Raw genomic sequence first — 16,322 nt, 5'->3', positions numbered from 1 at the left:
ATATATACCTGGGCCAGTTGCTTTTTTTCTACATCATGGTTAGTGCACACAATCCCACCTTCTCACCTCAAAAGGGCCCAAAACGGCATATAAAACCATTATGCAGTTATTTCCGAAATTCTAAGTAAATGGTATTAGTTTTAATGTCTTTCTTTATTAGTTTTGAGGGCTTTCTTTCATTTCTTGAATTCGATTTCTCAAGGTGTATTCTGGGAGAAATGCAGTTTGTTGACCCTCGACACCTCAACAAGGGATGAGTTTCTCAAAAGCTTCATAAGGATAAATACTTCCTTTCTAGTTCTTGAATCTTCCCTAATTTTCCAGAATTTCCCAAAACCCCCTAAAGGAGTATGTGAAGCCACTCACAAATGAACGTGTAACTGTTCTTTAGCTGGGTTCTTTGGCTTGTTATTATTATTATCATTATTATATGGACGTCTGAACCTTGGTTACATTGCGTGGCTTAACTTCCAATACAAGTTAATCATATTAGAAATTCAAGATTTTGTTCAGACAAGTAACATACAACTCAATTAAATTTTATTTCCATTATACTAATACAGCTTTGTACATTAAAACGAAACACAGATGGGCTAAGGTTTTGGTGCAGAATAGGTAGGACATACAATATTGCAATGACTTGTGTTTTACAATATCTGTGGTTAGAAGTATATAAGAATTTTTAGTCATTTCAAACTCGCTACGGTTATTCCAGGGTAAATAGCAAAGCACGTTTCCAAGTTGCCCTTGGATAAGAGCGTCTACTAAATGTGGTAAATGTAAATGCACCGAAAGGAAGAGTAAAACAGGGAGTACAGGAGCGTATGCTAACGCAGATCAGTCTGTTTTTGTAAACAGCATCTCGTACGTAAACAGAGTGTAAAGAGCATGAATAAGTAGCGGTCAGCGATCAGGTAGGGAGAACAGTACGGTACGAAAGATTCGAACAACAACCAGGTGAAAAAAAAGAAAAATGTAGCTTTAATTTAATAATAAATCGTTTTGCTCACAACATTTAACTGCGCGTCAGTTTGCAGCAATCGCCCAGAGTTCCAAAAAACATTGTTTTTCTAACTTCTGCAGCCGTCACCGATATTTGCTTTTAACCGTCTTCGCAGCACCCTCGGTCGGTCTAGTGTTGTCAGACCTGCCTCTGTAGCGCTATACTAGTTATTATAGCGATGGAGTGTTCTTTTACCTTTTAGTCTTTTTAAAGTGACTTCTCTCAAAGTGTAAGTCCACGCTGATAGTCCTGAATATCCTGCTTTCAAATTTCTCTGTTTTGAAGCATTACTATACTCTTCTGAAGCCCTTTATAATGAAAAATGATGTAGGTAAAGCGGAGCACGCAACATGTGCTGTGTTAGAGCGCCGCTTATTGGTGACGTATATGAACTGCAGCTCAGCCAACCGAAAATACATAATGGAAGATTGCTAGAAAGATTTTTTGATCGTTATTAATTCCAGGAGGAAAAGATTGGACGCTTCACGATTTTGCGTGTCATCCTTGCGCAGGGGCCATGCTAATCTTCTCTGTATCGTTCCAATTTTAGTATATGTGCTGCCGTAGCAAGCACGAACTGGGAGCCCAAACGTCTGGCATATATACCTGGGCCAGTTGCTTTTTTTCTACATCATGGTTAGTGCACACAATCCCACCTTCTCACCTCAAAAGGGCCCAAAACTGCATATAAAACCAATATGCAGTTATTTCCGAAATTCTAAGTAAATGGTATTAGTTTTAATGTCTTTCTTTAATAGTTTTAAGGTCTTTCTTTCATTTCTTGAATTCGACCTCTCAAGGTGTATTCTGGGAGATATGCAGTTTTTGGACCCTCGACACCTCAACAAGGGGTGAGTTTTTCAAAAGCTTCATAAGGATAAATACTTCCTTTCTAGTTCTTGAATCTTCCCTAATTTTCCAGAATTTCCCAAAACCCCCTAAAGGAGTATGTGAAGCCACTCACAAATGAACGTGTAACTGTTCTTTAGCTGGGTTCTTTGGCTTGTTATTATTATTATCATTATTATATGGACGCCTGAACCTTGGTTACATTGCGTGGCTTAACTTCCAATACAAGTTAATCATATTAGAAATTCAAGATTTTGTTCAGACAAGTAACATACAACTCAATTAAATTTTATTTCCTTTATACTAATACAGCTTTGTACATTAAAACGAAACACAGATGGGCTAAGGTTTTGGTGCAGAATAGGTAGGACATACAATATTGCAATGACTTGTGTTTTACAATATCTGTGGTTAGAAGTATATATGAATTTTTAGTCATTTCAAACTCGCTAAGGTTATTCCAGAGTAAATAGCAAAGCACTTTTTCAAGTTGCCCTTGGATAAGAGCGTCTACTAAATGTGGTAAATGTAAATGCACCGAAAGGAAGAGTAAAACAGGGAGTACAGGAGCGTATGCTAACGCAGATCAGTCTGGTTTTGTAAACAGCATCTCGTACGTAAACAGAGTGTAAAGAGCATGAATAAGTAGCGGTCAGCGATCAGGTAGGGAGAACAGTACGGTACGAAAGATTCGAACAACAACCAGGTGAAAAAAAAGAAAAATGTAGCTTTAATTTGATAATAAATCGTTTTGCTCACAATATTTAAATGCGCGTCAGTTTGCAGCAATCGCCAAGAGTTCCTAAAAACATTGTTTTTGTAACTTCTGCAGCCGTCACCGATATTTGCTTTTAACCGTCTTCGCAGCACCCTCGGTCGGTCTAGTGTTGTCAGACCTGCCGCTGTAGCGCGATACTAGTTATTATAGCGATGGAGTGTTCTTTTACCTTTTAGTCTTTTTAAAGTGACTTCTCTCAAAGTGTAAGTCCACGCTGATAGTCCTGAATATCCTGCTTTCAAATTTCTCTGTTTTGAAGCATTACTATACTCTTCTGAAGCCCTTTATAATGAAAAATGATGTAGGTAAAGCGGAGCACGCAACATGTGCTGTGTTAGAGCGCCGCTTAGTGGTGATGTATATGAACTTCAGCTCAGCCAACCGAAAATACATAATGGAAGATTGCTAGAAAGATTTTTTGATCGTTATTGATGCCAGGAGGAAAAGATTGGACGCTTCACGATTTTGCGTGTCATCCTTGCGCAGGGGCCATGCTAATCTTCTCTGTATCGTTCCAATTTTAGTATATGTGCTGCCTTAGCAAGCACGAACTGGGAGCCCAAACGTCTGGCATATATACCTGGGCCAGTTGCTTTTTTTCTAGATCATGGTTAGTGCACACAATCCCACCTTCTTACCTCAAAAGGGCCCAAAACGGCATATAAAACCATTATGCAGTTATTTCCGAAATTCTAAGTAAATGGTATTAGTTTTAATGTCTTTCTTTATTAGTTTTGAGGGCTTTCTTTCATTTCTTGAATTCGATTTCTCAAGGTGTATTCTGGGAGATATGCAGTTTGTTGACCCTCGACACCTCAACAAGGGGTGAGTTTCTCAAAAGCTTCATAAGGATAAATACTTCCTTTCTAGTTCTTGAATCTTCCCTAATTTTCCAGAATTTCCCAAAACCCCCTAAAGGAGTATGTGAAGCCACTCACAAATGAACGTGTAACTGTTCTTTAGCTGGGTTCTTTGGCTTGTTATTATTATTATCATTATTATATGGACGTCTGAACCTTGGTTACATTGCGTGGCTTAACTTCCAATACAAGTTAATCATATTAGAAATTCAAGATTTTGTTCAGACAAGTAACATACAACTCAATTAAATTTTATTTCCATTATACTAATACAGCTTTGTACATTAAAACGAAACACAGATGGGCTAAGGTTTTGGTGCAGAATAGGTAGGACATACAATATTGCAATGACTTGTGTTTTACAATATCTGTGGTTAGAAGTATATATGAATTTTTAGTCATTTCAAACTCGCTACGGTTATTCCAGGGTAAATAGCAAAGCACGTTTCCAAGTTGCCCTTGGATAAGAGCGTCTACTAAATGTGGTAAATGTAAATGCACCGAAAGGAAGAGTAAAACAGGGAGTACAGGAGCGTATGCTAACGCAGATCAGTCTGGTTTTGTAAACAGCATCTCGTACGTAAACAGAGTGTAAAGAGCATGAATAAGTAGCGGTCAGCGATCAGGTAGGGAGAACAGTACGGTACGAAAGATTCGAACAACAACCAGGTGAAAAAAAAAGAAAAATGTAGCTTTAATTTAATAATAAATCGTTTTGCTCACAACATTTAACTGCGCGTCAGTTTGCAGCAATCGCCCAGAGTTCCTAAACACATTGTTTTTGTAACTTCTGCAGCCGCCACCGATATTTGCTTTTAACCGTCTTCGCAGCACCCTCGGTCGGTCTAGTGTTGTCAGTCCTGCCGCTGTAGTGCGATACTAGTTATTATAGCGATGGAGTGTTCTTCTACGTTTTAATCTTTTTAAAGTGACTTCTCTCAAAGTGTAAGTCCACGCTGACAGTCCTGAATATCCTGCTTTCAAATTTCTCTGTGTTGAAGCATTACTACACTCTTCTGAAGCCCTTTATAATGAAAAATGATGTAGGTAAAGCGGAGCACGCAACATGTGCTGTGTTAGAGCGCCGCTTAGTGGTGACGTATATGAACTTCAGCTCAGCCAACCGAAAAGACATAATGGAAGATTGCTAGAAAGATTTTTTGATCGTTATTGATGCCAGGAGGAAAAGATTGGACGCTTCACGATTTTGCGTGTCATCCTTGCGCAGGGGCCATGCTAATCTTCTCTGTATCGTTCCAATTTTAGTATATGTGCTGCCGTAGCAAGCACGAACTGGGAGCCCAAACGTCTGGCATATATACCTGGGCCAGTTGCTTTTTTTCTAGATCATGGTTAGTGCACACAATCCCACCTTCTTACCTCAAAAGGGCCCCAAACTGCATATAAAACCATTATGCAGTTATTTCCGAAATTCTAAGTAAATGGTATTAGTTTTAATGTCTTTCTTTATTAGTTTAAAGGTCTTTCTTTAATCTCTTGAATACGACCTCTCAAGGTGTATTCTGGGAGATATGCAGTTTGTGGACCCTCGACACCTCAATTAAATTTTATTTCCATTATACTACTACAGCTTTGTACATTAAAACGAAACACAGATGGGCTAAGGTTTTGGTGCAGAATAGGTAGGACATACAATATTGCAATGACTTGTGTTTTACAATATCTGTGGTTAGAAGTATATATGAATTTTTAGTCATTTCAAACTCGTTAAGGTTATTCCAGAGTAAATAGCAAAGCACTTTTCCAAGTTGCCCTTGGATAAGAGCGTCTACTAAATGTGGTAAATGTAAATGCACCGAAAGGAAGAGTAAAACAGGGAGTACAGGAGCGTATGCTAACGCAGATCAGTCTGATTTTGTAAACAGCATCTCGTACGTAAACAGCGTGTAAATAGCATGAATAAGTAGCAGCCAGCGATCAGGTAGGGAGAACAGTACGGTACGAAAGATTCGAACAACAACCAGGTGAAAAAAAAGAAAATTGTAGCTTTAATTTGATAATAAATCGTTTTGCTCACAAAATTTAACTGCGCGTCAGTTTGCAGCAATCGCCCAGAGTTCCTAAAAATATTGTTTTTGTAACTTCTGCAGCCGTCACCGATATTTCCTTTTAACCGTCTTCGCAGCACCCTGGGTCGGCCTAGTTTTGTCAGACCTGCCGCTGTAGCGCGATACTGGTTATTATAGCGATGGAGTGTTCTTTCACCTTTTTAGTCTTTTTAAAGTGACTTCTCTCAAAGTGTAAGTCCACGCTGACAGTCCTGAATATCCTGCTTTCAAATTTCTCTGTGTTGAAGCATTACTACACTCTTCTGAAGCCCTTTATAATGAAAACTGATGTAGGTAAAGCGGAGCACGCAACATGTGCTGTGTTAGAGCGCCGCTTAGTGGTGACATATATGAACTTCAGCTCAGCCAACCGAAAATACATAATGGAAGATTGCTAGAAAGATTTTTTGATCGTTATTAATTCCAGGAGGAAAAGATTGGACGCTTCACGATTTTGCGTGTCATCCTTGCGCAGGGGCCATGCTAATCTTCTCTGTATCGTTCCAATTTTAGTATATGTGCTGCCGTAGCAAGCACGAACTGGGAGCCCAAACGTCTGGCATATATACCTGGGCCAGTTGCTTTTTTTCTACATCATGGTTAGTGCACACAATCCCACCTTCTCACCTCAAAAGGGCCCAAAACTGCATATAAAACCAATATGCAGTTATTTCCGAAATTCTAAGTAAATGGTATTAGTTTTAATGTTTTTCTTTAATAGTTTTAAGGTCTTTCTTTCATTTCTTGAATTCGACCTCTCAAGGTGTATTCTGGGAGATATGCAGTTTTTGGACCCTCGACACCTCAACAAGGGGTGAGTTTTTCAAAGGCTTCATAAGGATAAATACTTCCTTTCTAGTTCTTGAATCTTCCCTAATTTTCCAGAATTTCCCAAAACCCCCTAAAGGAGTATGTGAACCCATTTACAAATGAACGTGTAACTGTTCTTTAGCTGGGTTCTTTGGCTTGTTATTATTATTATCATTATTATATGGACGCCTGAACCTTGGTTACATTGCGTGGCTTAACTTCCAATACAAGTTAATCATATTAGAAATTCAAGATTTTGTTCAGACAAGTAACATACAACTCAATTAAATTTTATTTCCATTATACTAATACAGCTTCGTACATTAAAACGAAACACAGATGGGCTAAGGTTTTGGTGCAGAATAGGTAGGACATACAATATTGCAATGACTTGTGTTTTACAATATCTGTGGTTAGAAGTATATATGAATTTTTAGTCATTTCAAACTCGCTAAGGTTATTCCAGAGTAAATAGCAAAGCACTTTTTCAAGTTGCCCTTGGATAAGAGCGTCTACTAAATGTGGTAAATGTAAATGCACCGAAAGGAAGAGTAAAACAGGGAGTACAGGAGCGTATGCTAACGCAGATCAGTCTGGTTTTGTAAACAGCATCTCGTACGTAAACAGAGTGTAAAGAGCATGAATAAGTAGCAGCCAGCGATCAGGTAGGGAGAACAGTACGGTACGAAAGATTCGAACAACAACCAGGTGAAAAAAAAGAAAAATGTAGCTTTGATTTTATAATAAATCGTTTTGCTCACAACATTTACCTGCGCGTCAGTTCGCAGCAATCGCCCAGAGTTCCTAAAAACATTGTTTTTGTAACTTCTGCAGCCGTCACCGATATATGCTTTTAACCGTCTTCGCAGCACCCTCGGTCGGCCTAGTGTTGTCAGACCTGCCGCTGTAGCGCGATACTGGTTATTATAGCGATGGAGTGTTCTTTCACCTTTTAGTCTTTTTAAAGTGACTTCTCTCAAAGTGTAAGTCCACGCTGACAGTCCTGAATATCCTGCTTTCAAATTTCTCTGTGTTGAAGCATTACTACACTCTTCTGAAGCCCTTTATAATGAAAAATGATGTAGGTAAAGCGGAGCACGCATCATGTACTATGTTAGAGCGCCGCTTAGTGGTGACGTATATGAACTTCAGCTTAGCCAACCGAAAATACATAATGGAAGATTGCTAGAAAGATTTTTTGATCGTTATTGATGCCAGGAGGAAAAGATTGGACGCTTCACGATTTTGCGTGTCATCCTTGCGCAGGGGCCATGCTAATCTTCTCTGTATCGTTCCAATTTTAGTATATGTGCTGCCGTAGCAAGCACGAACTGGGAGCCCAAACGTCTGGCATATATACCTGGGCCAGTTGCTTTTTTTCTACATCATGGTTAGTGCACACAATCCCACCTTCTCACCTCAAAAGGGCCCAAAACTGCATATAAAACCAATATGCAGTAATTTCCGAAATTCTAAGTAAATGGTATTAGTTTTAATGTCTTTCTTTAATAGTTTTAAGGTCTTTCTTTCATTTCTTGAATTCGACCTCTCAAGGTGTATTCTGGGAGATATGCAGTTTTTGGACCCTCGACACCTCAACAAGGGGTGAGTTTTTCAAAAGCTTCATAAGGATAAATACTTCCTTTCTAGTTCTTGAATCTTCCCTAATTTTCCAGAATTTCCCAAAACCCCCTAAAGGAGTATGTGAAGCCACTCACAAATGAACGTGTAACTGTTCTTTAGCTGGGTTCTTTGGCTTGTTATTATTATTATCATTATTATATGGACGTCTGAACCTTGGTTACATTGCGTGGCTTAACTTCCAATACAAGATAATCATATTAGAAATTCAAGATTTTGTTCAGACAAGTAACATACAACTCAATTAAATTTTATTTCCATTATACTAATACAGCTTTGTACATTAAAACGAAACACAGATGGGCTAAGGTTTTGGTGCAGAATAGGTAGGACATACAATATTGCAATGACTTGTGTTTTACAATATCTGTGGTTAGAAGTATATATGAATTTTTAGTCATTTCAAACTCGCTAAGGTTATTCCAGGGTAAATAGCAAAGCACTTTTCCAAGTTGCCCTTGGATAAGAGCGTCTACTAAATGTGGTAAATGGAAATGCACCGATAGGAAGAGTAAAACAGGTAGTACAGGAGCGTATGCTAACGCAGATCAGTCTGATTTTGTAAACAGCATCTCGTACGTAAACAGCGTGTAAATAGCATGAATAAGCAGCAGCCAGCGATCAGGTAGGGAGAACAGTACGGTACGAAAGATTCGAACAACCAGGTGAAAAAAAAAGAAAATTTTAGCTTTAATTTTATAATAAATCGTTTTGCTCACAACATTTAACTGCGCGTCAGTTCGCAGCAATCGCCCAGAGTTCCTAAAAACATTGTTTTTGTAACTTCTGCAGCCGTCACCGATATTTGCTTTTAACCGTCTTCGCAGCACCCTCGGTCGGTCTAGTGTTGTCAGACCTGCCTCAGTAGCGCGATACTAGTTATTATAGCAATGGAGTGTTCTTTTACCTTTTAGTCTTTTTAAAGTGACTTCTCTCAAAGTGTAAGTCCACGCTGATAGTCCTGAACATCCTGCTTTCAAATTTCTCTGTTTTGAAGCATTACTATACTCTTCTGAAGCCCTTTAAAATGAAAAATGATGTAGGTAAAGCGGAGCACGCAACATGTGCTGTGTTAGAGCGCCGCTTAGTGGTGATGTATATGAACTTCAGCTCAGCCAACCGAAAATACATAATGGAAGATTGCTAGAAAGATTTTTTGATCGTTATTGATGCCAGGAGGAAAAGATTGGACGCTTCACGATTTTGCGTGTCATCCTTGCGCAGGGGCCATGCTAATCTTCTCTGTATCGTTCCAATTTTAGTATATGTGCTGCCTTAGCAAGCACGAACTGGGAGCCCAAACGTCTGGCATATATACCTGGGCCAGTTGCTTTTTTTCTAGATCATGGTTAGTGCATACAATCCCACCATTCTTACCTCAAAAGGGCCCAAAACTTCATATAAAACCATTATGCAGTTATTTCCGAAATTCTAAGTAAATGGTATTAGTTTTAATGTCTTTCTTTAATAATTTTAAGGTCTTTCTTTCATTTCTTGAATACGACCTCTCAAGGTGTATTCTGGGACATATGCAGTTTGTGGACCCTGGACACCTCAACAAGGGGTGAGTTTCTCAAAAGCTTCATAAGGATAAATACTTCCTTTCTAGTTCTTGAATCTTCCCTAATTTTCCAGAATTTCCCAAAAACCCCTAAAGGAGTATGTGAACCCATTTACAAATGAACGTGTAACTGTTCTTTAGCTGGGTTCTTTGGCTTGTTATTATTATTATCATTATTATATGGACGCCTGAACCTTGGTTACATTGCGTGGCTTAACTTCCAATACAAGTTAATCATATTAGAAATTCAAGATTTTGTTCAGACAAGTAACATACAACTCAATTAAATTTTATTTCCATTATACTAATACAGCTTCGTACATTAAAACGAAACACAGATGGGCTAAGGTTTTGGTGCAGAATAGGTAGGACATACAATATTGCAATGACTTGTGTTTTACAATATCTGTGGTTAGAAGTATATATGAATTTTTAGTCATTTCAAACTCGCTAAGGTTATTCCAGAGTAAATAGCAAAGCACTTTTTCAAGTTGCCCTTGGATAAGAGCGTCTACTAAATGTGGTAAATGTAAATGCACCGAAAGGAAGAGTAAAACAGGGAGTACAGGAGCGTATGCTAACGCAGATCAGTCTGGTTTTGTAAACAGCATCTCGTACGTAAACAGAGTGTAAAGAGCATGAATAAGTAGCAGCCAGCGATCAGGTAGGGAGAACAGTACGGTACGAAAGATTCGAACAACAACCAGGTGAAAAAAAAGAAAAATGTAGCTTTGATTTTATAATAAATCGTTTTGCTCACAACATTTAACTGCGCGTCAGTTTGCAGCAATCGCCCAGAGTTCCAAAAAACATTGTTTTTCTAACTTCTGCAGCCGTCACCGATATTTGCTTTTAACCGTCTTCGCAGCACCCTCGGTCGGTCTAGTGTTGTCAGACCTGCCTCTGTAGCGCTATACTAGTTATTATAGCGATGGAGTGTTCTTTTACCTTTTAGTCTTTTTAAAGTGACTTCTCTCAAAGTGTAAGTCCACGCTGATAGTCCTGAATATCCTGCTTTCAAATTTCTCTGTTTTGAAGCATTACTATACTCTTCTGAAGCCCTTTATAATGAAAAATGATGTAGGTAAAGCGGAGCACGCAACATGTGCTGTGTTAGAGCGCCGCTTAGTGGTGACGTATATGAACTGCAGCTCAGCCAACCGAAAATACATAATGGAAGATTGCTAGAAAGATTTTTTGATCGTTATTAATTCCAGGAGGAAAAGATTGGACGCTTCACGATTTTGCGTGTCATCCTTGCGCAGGGGCCATGCTAATCTTCTCTGTATCGTTCCAATTTTAGTATATGTGCTGCCGTAGCAAGCACGAACTGGGAGCCCAAACGTCTGGCATATATACCTGGGCCAGTTGCTTTTTTTCTACATCATGGTTAGTGCACACAATCCCACCTTCTCACCTCAAAAGGGCCCAAAACTGCATATAAAACCAATATGCAGTTATTTCCGAAATTCTAAGTAAATGGTATTAGTTTTAATGTCTTTCTTTAATAGTTTTAAGGTCTTTCTTTCATTTCTTGAATTCGACCTCTCAAGGTGTATTCTGGGAGATATGCAGTTTTTGGACCCTCGACACCTCAACAAGGGGTGAGTTTTTCAAAAGCTTCATAAGGATAAATACTTCCTTTCTAGTTCTTGAATCTTCCCTAATTTTCCAGAATTTCCCAAAACCCCCTAAAGGAGTATGTGAAGCCACTCACAAATGAACGTGTAACTGTTCTTTAGCTGGGTTCTTTGGCTTGTTATTATTATTATCATTATTATATGGACGCCTGAACCTTGGTTACATTGCGTGGCTTAACTTCCAATACAAGTTAATCATATTAGAAATTCAAGATTTTGTTCAGACAAGTAACATACAACTCAATTAAATTTTATTTCCTTTATACTAATACAGCTTTGTACATTAAAACGAAACACAGATGGGCTAAGGTTTTGGTGCATAATAGGTAGGACATACAATATTGCAATGACTTGTGTTTTACAATATCTGTGGTTAGAAGTATATATGAATTTTTAGTCATTTCAAACTCGCTAAGGTTATTCCAGAGTAAATAGCAAAGCACTTTTTCAAGTTGCCCTTGGATAAGAGCGTCTACTAAATGTGGTAAATGTAAATGCACCGAAAGGAAGAGTAAAACAGGGAGTACAGGAGCGTATGCTAACGCAGATCAGTCTGGTTTTGTAAACAGCATCTCGTACGTAAACAGAGTGTAAAGAGCATGAATAAGTAGCAGCCAGCGATCAGGTAGGGAGAACAGTACGGTACGAAAGATTCGAACAACAACCAGGTGAAAAAAAAGAAAAATGTAGCTTTGATTTTATAATAAATCGTTTTGCTCACAACATTTACCTGCGCGTCAGTTCGCAGCAATCGCCCAGAGTTCCTAAAAACATTGTTTTTGTAACTTCTGCAGCCGTCAACGATATATGCTTTTAACCGTCTTCGCAGCACCCTCGGTCGGCCTAATGTTGTCAGACCTGCCGCTGTAGCGCGATACTGGTTATTATAGCGATGGAGTGTTCTTTCACCTTTTAGTCTTTTTAAAGTGACTTCTCTCAAAGTGTAAGTCCACGCTGACAGTCCTGAATATCCTGCTTTCAAATTTCTCTGTGTTGAAGCATTACTACACTCTTCGGAAGCCCTTTATAATGAAAAATGATGTAGGTAAAGCGGAGCACGCAACATGTACTATGTTAGAGCGCCGCTTAGTGGTGACGTATATGAACTTCAGCTTAGCCAACCGAAAATACATAATGGAAGATTGCTAGAAAGATTTTTTGATCGTTATTGATGCCAGGAGGAAAAGATTGGACGCTTCACGATTTTGCGTGTCATCCTTGCGCAGGGGCCATGCTAATCTTCTCTGTATCGTTCCAATTTTAGTATATGTGCTGCCGTAGCAAGCACGAACTGGGAGCCCAAACGTCTGGCATATATACCTGGGCCAGTTGCTTTTTTTCTAGATCATGGTTAGTGCACACAATCCCACCTTCTTACCTCAAAAGGGCCCAAAACGGCATATAAAACCATTATGCAGTTATTTCCGAAATTCTAAGTAAATGGTATTAGTTTTAATGTCTTTCTTTATTAGTTTTGAGGGCTTTCTTTCATTTCTTGAATTCGATTTCTCAAGGTGTATTCTGGGAGATATGCAGTTTGTTGACCCTCGACACCTCAACAAGGGGTGAGTTTCTCAAAAGCTTCATAAGGATAAATACTTCCTTTCTAGTTCTTGAATCTTCCCTAATTTTCCAGAATTTCCCAAAACCCCCTAAAGGAGTATGTGAAGCCACTCACAAATGAACGTGTAACTGTTCTTTAGCTGGGTTCTTTGGCTTGTTATTATTATTATCATTATTATATGGACGTCTGAACCTTGGTTACATTGCGTGGCTTAACTTCCAATACAAGTTAATCATATTAGAAATTCAAGATTTTGTTCAGACAAGTAACATACAACTCAATTAAATTTTATTTCCATTATACTAATACAGCTTTGTACATTAAAACGAAACACAGATGGGCTAAGGTTTTGGTGCAGAATAGGTAGGACATACAATATTGCAATGACTTGTGTTTTACAATATCTGTGGTTAGAAGTATATAAGAATTTTTAGTCATTTCAAACTCGCTACGGTTATTCCAGGGTAAATAGCAAAGCACGTTTCCAAGTTGCCCTTGGATAAGAGCGTCTACTAAATGTGGTAAATGTAAATGCACCGAAAGGAAGAGTAAAACAGGGAGTACAGGAGCGTATGCTAACGCAGATCAGTCTGGTTTTGTAAACAGCATCTCGTACGTAAACAGAGTGTAAAGAGCATGAATAAGTAGCGGTCAGCGATCAGGTAGGGAGAACAGTACGGTACGAAAGATTCGAACAACAACCAGGTGAAAAAAAAGAAAAATGTAGCTTTAATTTAATAATAAATCGTTTTGCTCACAACATTTAACTGCGCGTCAGTTTGCAGCAATCGCCCAGAGTTCCTAAAAACATTGTTTTTGTAACTTCTGCAGCCGTCACCGATATTTGCTTTTAACCGTCTTCGCAGCACCCTCGGTCGGTCTAGTGTTGTCAGACCTGCCTCTGTAGCGCTATACTAGTTATTATAGCGATGGAGTGTTCTTTTACCTTTTAGTCTTTTTAAAGTGACTTCTCTCAAAGTGTAAGTCCACGCTGATAGTCCTGAATATCCTGCTTTCAAATTTCTCTGTTTTGAAGCATTACTATACTCTTCTGAAGCCCTTTATAATGAAAAATGATGTAGGTAAAGCGGAGCACGCAACATGTACTATGTTAGAGCGCCGCTTAGTGGTGACGTATATGAACTTCAGCTTAGCCAACCGAAAATACATAATGGAAGATTGCTAGAAAGATTTTTTGATCGTTATTGATGCCAGGAGGAAAAGATTGGACGCTTCACGATTTTGCGTGTCATCCTTGCGCAGGGGCCATGCTAATCTTCTCTGTATCGTTCCAATTTTAGTATATGTGCTGCCGTAGCAAGCACGAACTGGGAGCCCAAACGTCTGGCATATATACCTGGGCCAGTTGCTTTTTTTCTAGATCATGGTTAGTGCACACAATCCCACCTTCTCACCTCAAAAGGGCCCAAAACGGCATATAAAACCATTATGCAGTTATTTCCGAAATTCTAAGTAAATGGTATTAGTTTTAATGTCTTTCTTTATTAGTTTTGAGGGCTTTCTTTCATTTCTTGAATTCGATTTCTCAAGGTGTATTCTGGGAGAAATGCAGTTTGTTGACCCTCGACACCTCAACAAGGGATGAGTTTCTCAAAAGCTTCATAAGGATAAATACTTCCTTTCTAGTTCTTGAATCTTCCCTAATTTTCCAGAATTTCCCAAAACCCCCTAAAGGAGTATGTGAAGCCACTCACAAATGAACGTGTAACTGTTCTTTAGCTGGGTTCTTTGGCTTGTTATTATTATTATCATTATTATATGGACGTCTGAACCTTGGTTACATTGCGTGGCTTAACTTCCAATACAAGTTAATCATATTAGAAATTCAAGATTTTGTTCAGACAAGTAACATACAACTCAATTAAATTTTATTTCCATTATACTAATACAGCTTTGTACATTAAAACGAAACACAGATGGGCTAAGGTTTTGGTGCATAATAGGTAGGACATACAATATTGCAATGACTTGTGTTTTACAATATCTGTGGTTAGAAGTATATATGAATTTTTAGTCATTTCAAACTCGCTAAGGTTATTCCAGAGTAAATAGCAAAGCACTTTTTCAAGTTGCCCTTGGATAAGAGCGTCTACTAAATGTGGTAAATGTAAATGCACCGAAAGGAAGAGTAAAACAGGGAGTACAGGAGCGTATGCTAACGCAGATCAGTCTGGTTTTGTAAACAGCATCTCGTACGTAAACAGAGTGTAAAGAGCATGAATAAGTAGCAGCCAGCGATCAGGTAGGGAGAACAGTACGGTACGAAAGATTCGAACAACAACCAGGTGAAAAAAAAGAAAAATGTAGCTTTGATTTTATAATAAATCGTTTTGCTCACAACATTTACCTGCGCGTCAGTTCGCAGCAATCGCCCAGAGTTCCTAAAAACATTGTTTTTGTAACTTCTGCAGCCGTCAACGATATATGCTTTTAACCGTCTTCGCAGCACCCTCGGTCGGCCTAATGTTGTCAGACCTGCCGCTGTAGCGCGATACTGGTTATTATAGCGATGGAGTGTTCTTTCACCTTTTAGTCTTTTTAAAGTGACTTCTCTCAAAGTGTAAGTCCACGCTGACAGTCCTGAATATCCTGCTTTCAAATTTCTCTGTGTTGAAGCATTACTACACTCTTCTGAAGCCCTTTATAATGAAAAATGATGTAGGTAAAGCGGAGCACGCAACATGTACTATGTTAGAGCGCCGCTTAGTGGTGACGTATATGAACTTCAGCTTAGCCAACCGAAAATACATAATGGAAGATTGCTAGAAAGATTTTTTGATCGTTATTGATGCCAGGAGGAAAAGATTGGACGCTTCACGATTTTGCGTGTCATCCTTGCGCAGGGGCCATGCTAATCTTCTCTGTATCGTTCCAATTTTAGTATATGTGCTGCCGTAGCAAGCACGAACTGGGAGCCCAAACGTCTGGCATATATACCTGGGCCAGTTGCTTTTTTTCTAGATCATGGTTAGTGCACACAATCCCACCTTCTTACCTCAAAAGGGCCCAAAACGGCATATAAAACCATTATGCAGTTATTTCCGAAATTCTAAGTAAATGGTATTAGTTTTAATGTCTTTCTTTATTAGTTTTGAGGGCTTTCTTTCATTTCTTGAATTCGATTTCTCAAGGTGTATTCTGGGAGATATGCAGTTTGTTGACCCTCGACACCTCAACAAGGGGTGAGTTTCTCAAAAGCTTCATAAGGATAAATACTTCCTTTCTAGTTCTTGAATCTTCCCTAATTTTCCAGAATTTCCCAAAACCCCCTAAAGGAGTATGTGAAGCCACTCACAAATGAACGTGTAACTGTTCTTTAGCTGGGTTCTTTGGCTTGTTATTATTATTATCATTATTATATGGACGTCTGAACCTTGGTTACATTGCGTGGCTTAACTTCCAATACAAGTTAATCATATTAGAAATTCAAGATTTTGTTCAGACAAGTAACATACAACTCAATTAAATTTTATTTCCATTATACTAATACAGCTTTGTACATTAAAACGAAACACAGATGGGCTAA

At 38.7% G+C, this 16,322-nt stretch overlaps 10 non-coding genes across 10 annotated transcripts; all 10 read right to left on the bottom strand.

Moving 5' to 3' along the window:
• Positions 1-1,470: 1,470 nt before the first annotated feature.
• Positions 1,471-1,577, bottom strand: LOC140547248 (U6 spliceosomal RNA). The gene has a single exon (XR_011978428.1). It is a non-coding gene; the product is annotated as a U6 spliceosomal RNA (small nuclear RNA).
• Positions 1,578-3,071: 1,494 nt separating this feature from the next.
• On the bottom strand, positions 3,072-3,178 carry LOC140547267 (U6 spliceosomal RNA). The gene has a single exon (XR_011978446.1). It is a non-coding gene; the product is annotated as a U6 spliceosomal RNA (small nuclear RNA).
• A 1,495-nt stretch (positions 3,179-4,673) lies between these two features.
• LOC140547247 (U6 spliceosomal RNA) lies at positions 4,674-4,780 on the bottom strand. Its single transcript, XR_011978427.1, has one exon. It is a non-coding gene; the product is annotated as a U6 spliceosomal RNA (small nuclear RNA).
• A 1,209-nt stretch (positions 4,781-5,989) lies between these two features.
• Positions 5,990-6,096, bottom strand: LOC140547246 (U6 spliceosomal RNA). Its single transcript, XR_011978426.1, has one exon. It is a non-coding gene; the product is annotated as a U6 spliceosomal RNA (small nuclear RNA).
• Positions 6,097-7,590: 1,494 nt separating this feature from the next.
• LOC140547244 (U6 spliceosomal RNA) lies at positions 7,591-7,697 on the bottom strand. Its single transcript, XR_011978424.1, has one exon. It is a non-coding gene; the product is annotated as a U6 spliceosomal RNA (small nuclear RNA).
• A 1,492-nt stretch (positions 7,698-9,189) lies between these two features.
• Positions 9,190-9,296, bottom strand: LOC140547266 (U6 spliceosomal RNA). The gene has a single exon (XR_011978445.1). It is a non-coding gene; the product is annotated as a U6 spliceosomal RNA (small nuclear RNA).
• Positions 9,297-10,791: 1,495 nt separating this feature from the next.
• On the bottom strand, positions 10,792-10,898 carry LOC140547243 (U6 spliceosomal RNA). The gene has a single exon (XR_011978423.1). It is a non-coding gene; the product is annotated as a U6 spliceosomal RNA (small nuclear RNA).
• A 1,494-nt stretch (positions 10,899-12,392) lies between these two features.
• On the bottom strand, positions 12,393-12,499 carry LOC140547242 (U6 spliceosomal RNA). Its single transcript, XR_011978422.1, has one exon. It is a non-coding gene; the product is annotated as a U6 spliceosomal RNA (small nuclear RNA).
• A 1,494-nt stretch (positions 12,500-13,993) lies between these two features.
• Positions 13,994-14,100, bottom strand: LOC140547241 (U6 spliceosomal RNA). Its single transcript, XR_011978421.1, has one exon. It is a non-coding gene; the product is annotated as a U6 spliceosomal RNA (small nuclear RNA).
• A 1,494-nt stretch (positions 14,101-15,594) lies between these two features.
• LOC140547240 (U6 spliceosomal RNA) lies at positions 15,595-15,701 on the bottom strand. The gene has a single exon (XR_011978420.1). It is a non-coding gene; the product is annotated as a U6 spliceosomal RNA (small nuclear RNA).
• Positions 15,702-16,322: the final 621 nt, after the last annotated feature.

This window comes from Salminus brasiliensis, chromosome 24 (assembly GCF_030463535.1).
Source record: "Salminus brasiliensis chromosome 24, fSalBra1.hap2, whole genome shotgun sequence".
Lineage (NCBI taxonomy): Eukaryota > Metazoa > Chordata > Actinopteri > Characiformes > Bryconidae > Salminus > Salminus brasiliensis.
This window is presented reverse-complemented; position numbering and strand designations above follow the sequence as displayed.